Raw genomic sequence first — 14,328 nt, forward strand, 5'->3', positions numbered from 1 at the left:
TCGCCCAGCACAACTCGATTCGGAGTCCTAGTGGACATTCCGAGTCGGGGTGTGTCATTAGCCGACAAACTTGATTTGTGTTGGTTAAGAATTTGGTGGGAGTTTTCCCGCCTTCTTGAAAATTATTTTTTTTTAGGGATCTTTTGATATAGGCGTCTCAGCTTTGAATTTTTTATATCAAACATCCATATCTTTTAGAGATTTGATTAAACTTTTTTTTGTCATAATTTTGGTGCTATATGCACATTATATTGTAACAAATTTCCTATAATCTAGCCTTTTAATTACACTCTCATCCGTTAGAGATAATTGTAAAAAAAAAAAAAAAAAAGTTGGTTAGATTCAATTTATTTTTCACAATAATGCTACAATTTAGCAATAATTATCTATAATTTAAGATATTTTCTTTCCAAAATTGTATAAAATATTTTTAAATCCCACAAAATCAAACATATCGAAATAAGTTTTTCTTTTAGTACGTTAAGAGAAAATAGGATTGAGAATAATATAAACGTACCAATACATAATTTGTACAAAATAAAACGTACCGAAATAAAAATAATGTACCAATATTAACAATATGTATCAAAACAAACATACCAAAATTGCAAATAAACATACCAATTAATGATTTTTGTAAATTCAAACGTACTCGCAGACAATATATACGTAATGTATTGTACCTAATAACAATTCGTCAACAACTATACTTAAAAAGCAGCAACAAAAAATATAATTTCACAAAAAAATTGAAAAAATTACACGAAGCTTTTGTGTTAATCACCAACTATTTGAAAAAAAAAAAAAAAACTATGATTGAAAAAACATAACTGGAATAAGAGAAAATATAGTCTAATTACTAATATCTCTACTAAATAAGGAAAATATAGATAAAAGGATAAATTCAAAAATTATTTTAATTTAAAAAAATGTAATAATGACATGTAATTTAGCTTGAGGCTGTTATTGGTCAAAACACTTTAATCAAATTTTAGAAAGACACAGATGTTTAATCTAAATAATATAAAAAAACTATACGGGATTCTAATATTTTTTTTTTTTAAGTCGTGCGTTTTCTTTAATTAAGTGGGCAACAAAAAGAATATTTTGCCGTTTAGAAATTTTTTTGAACAATTGCCGGTTAGAATTAAAATTGCTAATCTTCAAATTCCTAAACCTAATTAATTAAAAAGTTAGTGCCGGGATAACTCTCTTCTATCACTTTGCTCCTTCTCTCTCATTTCTCACATATCTGTTGCCGCCACTTCTGTCTCGCTCCGTCATCTTGAATCTGCGCTCCTATTCTACAACGTCGTCGATGCGACCTCCTACTCCAACTTTGAAATTACCTTGCAGTCATCACCCTCTGGCTCTAGATTGGTTTCTCATCCCGATCATCTGGTTAAAACGGCCTTGCAGTCACCGCCCTATCAATTCAAACACGAAAGCCCCAAATCTCGACAAATACCGAGTTGTTTCTCTCGCAGCCCCCTCCTTCAGCCTCGATCCGCTCCGCCTCTCTCTCCTTCGGCCCGTCTGTTCAATTCCTAATCACAAACCCGCAACGCACCAAAGGTATATCGGTTTAGTTATTTTCTTTTTATTTAATATAATTTTTAATTAACTAGATGCCATTTTGTGTGATATTGGTTTGATGTTGATTTCCATTCCATTTAGATTTTGGGGTTGCCTTGAATGATTTCTTGTTTGTGTTTGGATATTTAACTTGGGTTTAAATTGTCTTAGAAGCAACGAGATTTTTATGTGCAGGGTCAATGTTGGTTCTTGTAATTGTTTAATTTGGATACGTTTGAAAGATTTTTATGGTGCTGGGTCAATGCTTGGTTCTTGTAATTTTTCAAAAGTACCAGTTGAAGGGAATTGAATAGGTTGTCAAACAAGGTTAGAAAATGGCTTCATATTTTTTATTTGCTCGTGTTTGTTAACACTGATGTTAATGCTACTTTTCATTTAGTGATATATGTGTTTTCTAAAGTGAGTTAGAGCAAAGAAACCTACCATGGGCAAAGAAACCTTCCAATGTTGTCCAAGAAGCAAGTCTTTTTGGCACCTTGCTTCACATTCAGCAGGTAACCATGTAGATATTACTATGCTAGTATCATTTGGTTCTGAACAGTGGCAGTGGTTTAAATTTATTGTATATTGCATTTTAGGATCTTGTTCTGGAGTGCAATTGGACTTGGATTGAATGTCAACACAGAAAATTCGAGACTTGTACATGGAGTTCTTATGCTGAAAACAGTTGTTGTATGGCATCAGTCATCTCTTAATCTTAATTATGTTACATTGACACTACATGTTTTATTGAAAGAATCCTCTTTGTTAGATTTCTCACGTTTGTGTAAACTCTAATAAAGCTCTGTAGTTTGTGGTTTAATCAGATGTTTGATATACCTCAATTGGATGAAAATAACTGAGTACTTTAGTCAGCTATTACATAAGAGACTAAAAGCAAACCTCTCAGTACTTGAGGGCTACTAATTAATCCCAGATTTGAATTGCTATTAAATATTATTGTGTAACTTATTGTACCTTCTTTCATTCATTTTGATTTGCATCTTATTAAGGGACTAAAGAAAACCTCTCAATTGGCAGGTGGTTTGAAATGTTCATTACAAGGTTGGATGAACCATTGTCCTGGCCTCTAAGAATCTATGTATGGTAAACGTCCGATGCTTAATCAAACTTACTCTATGTTGATAGTAATATGATGTTAAGTTTTCATTTTTTATTGTACTACTATGGTGTTATTGTGCTGTGCCTCATTTTCTACTATGGTGCTATATCGTCCAAGGTTTAAGGTCGCAATCGATGCTCTTCAGTAAGCCACCTCTTGCCTGATGACAAATGCTCACATTTATGATATTGCTAGTATTAAACAAGAAATATATAATTGCACTCGTAATATAATCTTTTTAAATGTTTGAGTTTGCACATGTCACTAGTAGAAAAAACAACTTGCGCGACGAACAATATTTCGTCGCACAAGACGTACTTGCACGACGGAAAAAATGTTCCGTCGCGCAAAATAGATAGGATAGGGAAAAAAAATTGCGCGATGAAAATGTTTGTCGCGCAAGAATACTTCACATGACAAATACTTCTTGTCGTCGCGTAAAGTTAGGAAGAAAACGCGGGGTAATTTTCTTTTGGCGCGAAAAACTTGTGCGACGAAAAGGGGACAATTGCGCGACCAAAGGTTCGTCACGCAAGTTCCTATTAGTTTAGACTATTCACTGCAGGTGAATCAAAGGAATCAATACAACATTTAATATAGATGTTTGCGCGACAAAACCTTCGTCGTGCAAAGACCCTAACCTTCCTATAAATATGCAGTTATGCGTCCTTATTCTTCACAATTTTGTTCTCCTTATTCTTTAAGAACAGATGGAGGATAAAAATAGGGATCAGAGCGTGCTCGTTGCCAACTAGAATGATTTGAGGCAACATTTTGAGTTTGCGCATGCGATTGTTGTAGCCATAGGGGATGATTGTCCCATTGCTGAGTAGTGTTCTTGGAAAGATGTGCCCCAGAATGTGAAGAAGGCTGTGATGGATGAACTATTAGTAAGTATATAGTTGATGGATCAATAATTAAGTTTGTAAAATTTTTAGTTATATGTTGGAATTAATTATTTGCATGTATGTTTAATAGTGTAAGTATACTCTTGATGATCATACGAACGAATAGTTGATGAAGTTAATGGAGGATGCGTTGGAGGGAGGTTACAATCGGTGGCATTATGAAGTCTTACGGAATGGACCAGGACCATCGTAATAGTAGTTTTAAATTTATGTTTTGTATGATAATATTTAAATTTAAGGTTTTTTTTTTTGTATAAGTTATGTATTTTGACTTAACTAGGTTTTAATTCCTGTTTGGTTTTCTTTATTGAGGCCTAATGTAAGTATCTTATCTTTGGTTTGTATGTGTTTTCAATCTTCAATGAATATCGTACTTATACTCAAAATAATTGTATGGATTAAAGCATTAATTATTTATAGAATAAATATTTAAGGTATTAATTATTTATAGAATAAATATTTTAGGTACTAATTATTTATAGAATAAATATTTAAGGTATTAAATATTTTTAGAAAAAGAATATTTAACTGAATATTTGTTTGTAATTATAAAGTTTACGTAAACATAGATATATATGTTTATGTAAACTTTATATTTACAATCATTCTATTCGTCGCTAAATATATTGCGCGACACTATGTTCGTCGTGTAAGATTACTTTGCGCAACAAATAGCAGATTTTTGTTGCGCAAAGCACAATCAAATTGCATTCAAACCTTTCCATTTATTGCGCATTTATGATGCGTTTTGTGCGACGAACATGTAGTTTTGTGCAACGAATGGTTTCGTCCCACAAAGGTATCCTAGCGCTATATAAACACAGTTTTAGAACCCTAGTTTTCAAAAAAAAAATTTCGAAGGTTTTGGCAAAAAGAAACTTGTAGTGCGATCAGAAAGGTGTCGACAGAAACAAGTGCCGAACTTTGAAGGTAAAAATATGGTTCAGGCGTATGTCAAATTTAGGTATGTCATTGGGAATTTGGTGCGGAGGGATTGTTTTGCCGAGTTTTAGTCTTGGAAAAAGTCCCTAAGGAGTTGAAGAAGTCCATGCTGAGAGAGTTATCGGTAAGTTTGTAGTAAATAATGAACAATTATTTGTTAAAACGTAATATTTTTTAAATTACTAATTTATTCTTATTGCCATTAATATAGGTTCATTGGGATGTTGATGAAACCGAAGAGAAGCAACGGATTTATGTGGATGGGCTTTTCAAGCAGAGTTCCGACAGTGGAAGTTTGATGTGTTCAGCGCGAGGGAGAATTGAAGTTGAGGAGGGTTGTTTTTTTTTTTTTTTTTTTTTTCTTTTAAACAAGATTTTGTGGATTTTATATTTAATTTAATTAATTAATTTATGTTATGTGGATGAGTATTAATATTTACATTAATTATAATTTCTATTTGGTATAGTAAATTAGTTTTATTAATTAATTTAATGTTTAATTAGGTTTGAGTTTTTAATTTATAATAAAATAAAAATTTACAATACATACAAAAAAAACGGAAAAACATAAAAAAAAAAAATTAAAAAATATCCATTGTGTGACGATACATGTTTTTGTTGCGCAATTTGTTGAAAGAATAAATTATAAAATAAAGAAAAAAATTAAAAAAATGGTAAACTTGCTCGACGAATGTTTTTTTTATTTTTTATTTTTTTTTATTTTGTCGCGTAAATATTATTTACTCGACGAATGATATGTTAGTCGCGCAAAGGACATTTGCGCAACAAAGACCTTGTTCGTCGAGCAAAATCATTTGTCCAAAAGTGAACTTTATAATCTGGATTCAAGTTGTGCAGAGGCAAATTGCACAAAAATTGCAAATTTAGCTTTTGCACTTATCCCTTTCGATTTTTCTCAATCCGGCATCCGTCATTCCATTTTCTCTTAATTTTATCATCTAATACTCCCTCCATCTTCTTCTCTAGGTTGATGAGCTATCTCGGTGTGTCCGGTAAGCCTTTTTTTTTTTTTTTTAGGGTAAAAGTATTAATGTAAATTCATACTAACGCCATTAATTTCATTGTCTATAGGGATATTGTGTGTGATTAGCGATTGGTGGAGAACAATTGAGAAGGTATTTTCTTCGTTTTATTTTTAAAAAATATCAAATTAATTAAATTATGTTGAACTTAGTTTGTTATGTTTATATTGTGTTGTGAAATTATATTTATATTATTTGTTAAATTTGCACATCACGTACAAATATGTATTGTGATGTACGGAGTTAATTGAAATTAACTTCGTACTTGTTTTTTATTTTTAGTAAAACTTAGTTTCCTGTTCAAGGATTAGTTAGATTTCGTACATGGATGCGAAAGCATGACTGTGGTCCAATTAATTCTTAAATTGTCCTATTATTTGGACAGTTTGGGAATGCACAATTATGGCGCATAATTGATGGTTGAAGGATTAGGTTTCGGTTGTGGAGATTTCGGTGTCATCTATGTACGTTTTTCGGGTGGCACATAGGTATTTTATATCTACGTCATACACCTGAAGAACTATACCAAGATGCTGCAGAAATTCATCCACATCGAAATCTAATCTGATGTAGTTGTGAATTACGTGACGACTATGCATTCCCGAATAGGATAGGGCCCTTACCGAAGGCATAAAGTGACATTATATTTTTGTATGAAGTTGTTGTGATTGTTGTATTGTTATTGTGGTTCCAAGAATTATGGACATGACGTGGATACAAAACCCGAATAGATACGCGGAAGAATACTTGGATGGAATTGAGGATTATATTGACTTTGTACGTACACACAACCCGGGTGCAACTAGAATCTGGTGTCCTTGTAGGAGGTGTAACAACGCGTTAAGGGAGACAATTGAAAATGTTCAATTTTATTTAGTAAAGAATGGAATGATTGAGACATATAATACTTGGAACCATCATGGGGAACAATTAGACAATGCTTCGTCTTCAAACGCCACAAGCGTGGACAATGTTGAACCTATTGTGGATTCTAATGAACAAGTCATGGATATTATAAATGATGCTTTTCCATTTGCATTGACAAACACCAATTAGGAAAGGGAAGATGACATGCCTACACTAATGGACAGTGCAGAGTTCGAATAATATGAAAAACTATTCAAAAATGCCAACCAAGAGTTATACCTGGGGTGTGAGAGCTTTTCCGTTCTCACGGCCATTGTGGAACTAATGCACGGAAAAATAAAGTATCGTATGTTGAACCAGTGTTTCGATTACTTTTTGGGGGTTTTCAAGGGAATGCTTCTGAAGGACAATTGTTTGCCGAAAGACTATAGACATGCGCAAAAGGTGTTGAATGGTCTTGGATTGGGTTATGAAAAAATTCACACTTACAAAAGCAATTGTATTTTATTTTACAATGGGTCGAGGTTCAACATGACATCTCAGAATAGAACGACTAAGATCCCTAAAAAATTCATGCCTTATCTGCCCCTAAAACCTAGGTTGCAGCGATTGTATATGTCGATGCATACTGCCATAGACATGAGATGGCATAAGGAAAAACGGGTAGACGACGATGTGATGAGGCATCTTGCAGATAGGGAGGCATGAAAAGTGTTCGATCGAATGTTCCCCCAGTTTGCTGCTGATCCTCGGAATGTTAGATTAGGACTTGCCACTAACGGATTCAATCCATTCGGGGTTCTAAACCAATACCACATCACTTGGTCGATTTTCATATTCCCATATAATTTGCCGCCTTGGAAATGCATGAAAAAAGAATACACGATGATGACTTTTTTGATAACTGAGGATACTGGCAGGTAAATTGATGTTTACTTAAGGCTATTGGTTGATGAGCTAAATGATTTATGGATAAATGGTGTGCACACGTACGACAAGTCCACTGGGAAGATGTTCAGTTTGCGAGTAGTAGTTATGTGGATTGTTAACGATTTTCTTGCATATGCATTGGTTTCTGGGTGGAGCACTAAAGGTTATATGGCATGCCCTGTATGCAAGGATGATATAACATCTGGTTGGCACACCGGAAAAGTTTGTTATCTTGGTCATCGGAGATGGTTGCCATGGGACCACGAGTGGCGGGAAAAGGATAAAGAGTTCGACGGGAACACAGAGCATCGCCTCAGACCTAGAGAATGGTCAAGTGCTTAGATTTTGGAATAGCTTAACCGTTTAGATTTTGCTCTTTTCGGGAAAACAGTGAGTAGGACCAGACCTTTTACACATATGAACTGGACGCATAAGCCTATGTTTTTTAAGCTCCTGTGTTGGTTGAAACTAAAATTGAGACACTACCTCGACGTTATGCATGTTGAGAAAAATGTCTTTGACACATTGGTGGGCACCATTCTAGATATCGAGGGCAAGACAAAGGACATGATCAAAGCTCGTCTTGATTCAGAAAGAATGGGCATATAGAGGGGTTTATGGATGAATAAGGACAGTGATAAAGCCATAAGGGATCTTGCGTTTTTTTCCATGAAACCGAATGACAAACAAGAGTTTTTAAAGTTTGTATCGTCAGTAAAGTTTCAAGACGGGTATGCTGATAATATCACGCATTGCGTGAATGTTGACGGGGGTAAATTTGCTAGACTAAAGAGCCATGACTTCCATGTGTTTATGCAACGCCTACTTCCTATGGGTATTCAACACCTATTACTGTAAGATGTAGTGAAGCCAATCATGTTTGTTGTCTAGATTTTTTTCCCAACTGACGGCAAGAACGTTGCAAAAGACGAATGTTAATCAGTTGTGCCACGACATTGTCCAAGTCCTATGCAAGTTTGAGTTGATATTCCCTCCAGCTTTCTTCACAAGTATAATCCATGTGATGGTTCACTTGCCCAAAGAGGCATTGCTTGCTGGTCCTGTCAATTATTGTTGGATGTATCCAATAGAAAGGTATATAATCGTCATCATTTGTTTATGCATCATTAGCCCACGCTTACTAATTTGTATCGTATCGTTTTGTTTTGGCACACTTCTCAGGGAGTTAAAAAGAAGTGTACGCAAAAGAGCAAAGCCCAAATGATCAATTATAGGGCCTTAGGTTTAATATGAGTTGCTTACTTTCTGTGGAACGTATTTAAAAGATGTGAAGACGACTTTCAATCATCCTCATCGTAATAATCACGGGGGTGTGAGAAATGAAAACTTTCTATTTTTGCCCAAAGCGCACGACCCTTTGGGGATCATGTACGTGGCGAGTCATTTTCCAAAAATGACATGGAGGTAGCGCATTGGTTTGTATTGAACAATTGTGAAGAGATAGTGGCATACTTAGATGAGCATGAAAAGATGATGACGCGAGAACATCTATCACATTTGTATGCCACGAAACACCAAAAATTGTTTCCACAGTGGTTTCTCGAATATGTAAGTTATAAGTGTTTTGTATTTGTGATATATACTATAGTATTTAATTTTCTCAAGCTAATATGTGTATGTTTTTGTATACTATTAGGCAGTGTTCTAAAATGCGGTCTGGGTGGCCGCCTAGGCGCTGGGCGTTGGGCCGCCCCCGCGATTATTTCAAAAAGGTTCAAGAAATCGGCATGGGTATTAGGTGGCTGACTAGGCGAGCTAGGCGCTGAGCTAAGCGGCCTCCTCGACGGTTTTGTTAAAATTTTCCGTCCCACTACACCACGATGGTGACGAAAGAGAAATCGAGAGAGCGTGATGGAAGAGCAAACGTGAGAGAGATATGTAGAAGGAATCAAAATAACAGTGCAATTGCAGAAAAAAAAAAACGAGAACTTTGACCTGGAAGCCCAGATTTCTTCGCCGAAGAGGATTTCTTCACTGTGCTTTAGGAAATTGACTGGACTCATGATTAGGTTTTGGAAAATTATACAGAGCAAGAAGATGGAAATTAGGCGGAGAGATGGGGAATCAGGTGGAACAATCGAAGAAGAATGAAGGGAGAGGAAACGAGAAACTTAATTAGGTGGAGAAGATAGGGAATCGGGCGGAGCAATCGAAGAAAAAATGGAGAATTAACAGAGGGAAAATGGAAAAAAGAAGAAGAAGAAGAGGGAACAGAAAGAAGACGATGAGGATGAGGAAAAGGAAAGAATAAAAAAGAACAGAAGATTCCGGTTTTCAAGGCGTCAAAATGGACTCCTTGGTTTGGGAGTCTCTGATTGTCTTGGTTGATGTGAGGCATGGGTCTTGGGAACTAGGGTTGGAGGGAAGGGGTCACACCACACACGTGGTGCTTTATGAAATGGGAAAGGATGCATATGCACCTTTTCAGAATTCTTTTTATTATTAACCACCTAACCAAATTTTTACTTTTAATTTTTAAAAATTAGATACAATCATTTAAAATGTCTTAAGTTATATGGTATATATGCTTAATATGTGTTTAAATTCTAGACTTGCTAGATATTTTATTTGCATTTTATCATTCTTTTATTATTTTATTTATATATTTCATACAAGTATAATTTTTTGTAAGTGTCAATATGCACTTATTTACAAGATATACAAGAAATTTACCTAAATCCGCCTAGACCGCCTAGGCGTCCACCTAGATCCTGCCTAGCCGCCTAGGCACTAAGCGCTAGCCCGCCGCCCGACTAGCGCCTAGCATTTTTTAGAACCTTGCTATTAGGTGAATAAATTGAAAGCATCGAATTGCCCCACTTACAGTGAAGAGTTATATAACTTGGCGTTCGGCCCGATTCGCATTGAATTGTTCTCGGGTTGCCATGTTAACGGCGTCAAGTTTTTGGGGACTGCACGAGATGACAAGTTGTGTACGCAAAATAGCGGTGTCCATGTCCCAGGTGGAGGTAAAAGTACGGACATTGATTTCTATGGCAAACTAACAACTATTGTGCAATTGCTTTACAAAGACCGACCAAGTGATCATATTTAAGTGTCGATGGTTTGATACAAACCCAAATGGGCAAGGAAATGTTAAAATCAACCATGGCTTACTATATGTGAACATTAACAGAACTTGGTATGATGATGACTCCTACATTTTGGCAAACATGGCAAAACAGATTGTGTATCTAGATAACCATAAAGCCGGGAGAGGTTGGAAAGTTGTTCAAAAGATGGATCAGAGGAACGTGTATGCTATACCAAAACAAGACCCAATTGACGACGACGTCGACAACGTCACTAACCAACGTTTAAAATCTTCAATAGAAAATGATGCGGAAATACTTCGAGATACAAATCTTATCCAAGAACCGTTTCAGTTACACGAAGTGTCTTCAATCGAAATACCGATTCAGTCAATTACATTTGACCTCAATGATCTTCCACGATACGATGTTGCAATGGGCTCGAACGACGACGGTGACGTAGTTATCGAGGAGGAGGATTGGGAGACCGAAAATGATGATAGTGATGATAGCAAAAGTTATTATAGTTTGGATGATGAATAATGCAATTTATTTGCGACTTGCCATGTAAAACAAAGTGAATGAATTTTTTTGTAATTTAATTATCTTATGTTATAAAGAAATTGGTTTTATTTGAATAAATATAAATTTTAAAAAATTTACCCGGGTAAATTTAATTTTCAGCTCATTGCATGACGAACAAAATATTATTCGTCGCGTGAATGTCATTTGCACAACAATTAATTACTCTTCGTCGTGCAATGAGCTAGAAATTAGGCGCGCACAAAGATAATTTTGTGAAAATTTGATTTTATTGCACGACGAATATCTTCTGTTCGTCGCCCAATAACCTCGAGATTAAAATGAAATCGCAAACACTTTCCCACTTTCCCCTCACCTCTCCTCTCTGTAAACTCTCCCTCCGACATCCATCTCCCTCAACTCTCCCTCGCACTCTCTCTTCTTCCTCCAACAACCCTCTCTCTTCCTCCTTTGGCGCCCCCTATCTGTTCCTCCTTCGGCACCCCTCTCTCTTCCTCCTTCGACAACCCTTTCTTCCTCCTCCGACAGTGCTCTTCCTTTGAGGTAAATTTCAATTTACTTAACTCTAGTCAAAATAGGAATTAGGGTTCTACAATTAGGGTTCTAATGTTTGAATAATTGCTTTGATTTAATAACTACTTTGAATTAGGGTTGTAGAACTAGGGTTCTAATCTGACCAAGAAGAATGGATTTTAAAATTTACATCTATAACGCACATGCAAACACAAAGTGAAGTTTAAAACTCCAATTTAGAAAAAAAAAAAATTTTAATCCTCAATTCGAGCCATAAAACCCTAAATTCAAGAAGACCTCATTTCAAAATTCCAAACAATAACATAGATATTAGAAAGATACACAAAATAATTACCTTTGATGCTCGCTACTTCTACCTCCCGGGTGTCGCCCCTCTCAGAAGGTTAGCACCTTTAACTCTCTCTCTCTATCTCTCTCTCTCTCTCTCTCTCTCTCTATATATATATATATATATATATATATGTATATCTATATGTATATTTGTATATGACTAAACTTTTGTGTATAATTGAATGTATGTATGCCATGACAGCTTTTTGTATATTTTTGTAAATCTCTGTTGGTTTCTTATATTGCATGGAATGCATATTGCAATAGTGCAATATTTGCATGCACATTTGTCAGTTTTTCTTGTTCTCTTTCATTCGATAGTGTTAGATCTTGTGTTGTCATATAATAGAGGCTATTTTTAGGTTCAGTTTTCATCCTAGTAGGAAGAATAGGAAATCTGCTTGATTTAATATTCCTATTAAAATTATTTCTCTTAAGTGGTGTTTTAATTAGGAATTATGTTGTCATTTAGTAATAGTCATTTACTATGATATATTGGGCTAGCAACTTGTGTTTGTAGTTCTTATGGTTGCTGGCTAGGCTCTGGAAATTTTTGAACTATCTAGTCCGAAAGATTGTTTCTTTTGCGAATGCTTCACTAGTTTTCTTGCCATTCTGACTTTTGGTATTCCTTTCGGACTAGATAATTTGTGTTTGCGTAATTTTGTGGTTGCCAATATTTGTTTATGGTACTTTATGTCAAAGTATCAAACTTGTTTACATTAACGTGGTATTTAATTGTAAGTCACTTAGGTGTGAAGCTGACACGATATTAATTGTGAGGTGTGTGTTGTATCACCCCATTGTGCCTTTATTTATAGTAGTAGGATAGGTTAAATCATTACCCTCTTAGGATTACAACTCTAATAAGATATTAACTACTAAAGGGAATATTCAAAGATATCCCTAGATACTCTAGGATTTACACAATCACAATCCTATTCTAAATATGACTACAACACTCCCCCTTGAGTGTGTAAATACTCAAACAAAACATCACATCAGATCTTCAGCAGATAAGGTAGAATCGTTGATAATGTCAGTGGCATAACGGGCGAATACGAGTCTCAAATTTAAAGAAAGTATGCATTGGTAGTAAAACTCAAAAAACCTCGCTATGGTAAAACCTAAGGCAAGTGAAAACCCATAAACTAAGGAGAAAAGTGAGAAGTATGCATAATATCTATAACAAACATCAAACAGGATGAAAGTAGTGAACTCAATAGAGTATGATCATCTCTGGATGGGTGCCTCATCAAAACCTCGTTAGGTAGCAAAAACCCAGTGGGAAAAATGCTCCTAATCGTAGAAAAAGAGTACATTAAGATCAAGTAAGTATGCTTCAGGATATTCCCCCTGAGTTAGACATAACTCCCAAATAAGAAAACTACAAGCAACTCAACTCAGATAATTTACACATACCAATTCCTTGGACGAGCTTCTGAAAAGTAGACTTGGGCAATGACTTGGTAAAGAGAGCGGCCAGGTTGTCTTGGGAACAGATTTGCTTGACTTCAATGTTCTAATGTTGTTGTTGCTGGTGAGAATAAAATAACTTCGACGCTATGTGTTTAGTGTTGTTTCCCTTGATGTAACCATTTTTTAGTTGTTCGATGCATGTTGCATTGTCTTCATAGATCTTCGTCGGGACATCAACAATGGGGTAAAGATCGCAAAAGCTTCGAATATGGCCCACAACAGCTCTCAACCAAAAGCATTCCAGAGTTTCTTCATGTAAGGCAAGAATTTCAGTTAGACGAAGTGGCAACTAAGGTATGTTTAGCCTCCAAGAGATTGTGGTGCCTCTAACGGTAAAGACATAACCCGTTTGAGAGCGTGCCTTATGCGGATCAGATAAGTATCCAGCATAGGCATAACCAACAAGGCAAGAATCGACTCGAGATTAGGGGGTACGACATCACTTAAGGATCCATAAGGATAGCATAAGTCCAGATTCGTAGTACTCTTAAGGTAGCGAAATATGTCTTTAACACCAATCTAGTGTCTACGTGTTGGCACATTGATGTATCTAGCCAAATGATTAACAACGAAGGAGATATCGGGTCTAATGCATTGAACCAAGTACAATAAAGCCCCTGTTGCACTTAGGTATGGAACTTCAGGCTCCAACATCTCTTCATCCTCTTCCTTTGGACGGAAGAGAACTTGTTTAGCATCTAGAGTCCGAACGACCACATGAGTACTCAAAAGCTTTGCTTTATTCTCATTAAAACGTCGCAACACCTTTTGGGTGTAGTTCAATTGATGCACTAAGATTCTATCCGAACAATGCATGATCTTCAAGCCAAGACAATATCAAGTTTTCCCAAGATCTTTCATCTCAAATTTCGATTTCAAGTGAATAGCAATTTCCTCAAGCTCTGCAAGAGTTCCAATGAGGTTTATGTCGTCGACATAAACTACAATGATTGCAAATTCAGAATGTGACTTCTTTATGAACAGGCATGGGCATAATTCGT

General features: G+C 35.7%; 1 long non-coding RNA gene across 14 annotated transcripts; it reads left to right on the forward strand.

Annotated features, from left to right (window-relative positions):
• Positions 1 to 1,176: 1,176 nt before the first annotated feature.
• LOC137713467 (uncharacterized) lies at positions 1,177 to 3,992 on the forward strand. 14 transcript variants are annotated; one of them, XR_015956051.1, is made up of 6 exons: positions 1,177 to 1,575; positions 1,771 to 1,902; positions 1,997 to 2,090; positions 2,175 to 2,268; positions 2,617 to 3,588; positions 3,677 to 3,992. It is a non-coding gene; the product is annotated as an uncharacterized LOC137713467 (long non-coding RNA). The 14 variants fall into 14 exon arrangements; XR_015956044.1 differs by having other exon boundaries at positions 1,771 to 2,090; XR_015956055.1 differs by lacking the exon at positions 1,771 to 1,902 and having other exon boundaries at positions 1,976 to 2,090.
• The last annotated feature ends 10,336 nt before the right edge of the window (positions 3,993 to 14,328 follow it).

This window comes from Pyrus communis, chromosome 14, assembly GCF_041283825.1.
Source record: "Pyrus communis isolate YQ-2024b chromosome 14, ASM4128382v1, whole genome shotgun sequence".
NCBI classification, from domain to species: domain Eukaryota; kingdom Viridiplantae; phylum Streptophyta; class Magnoliopsida; order Rosales; family Rosaceae; genus Pyrus; species Pyrus communis.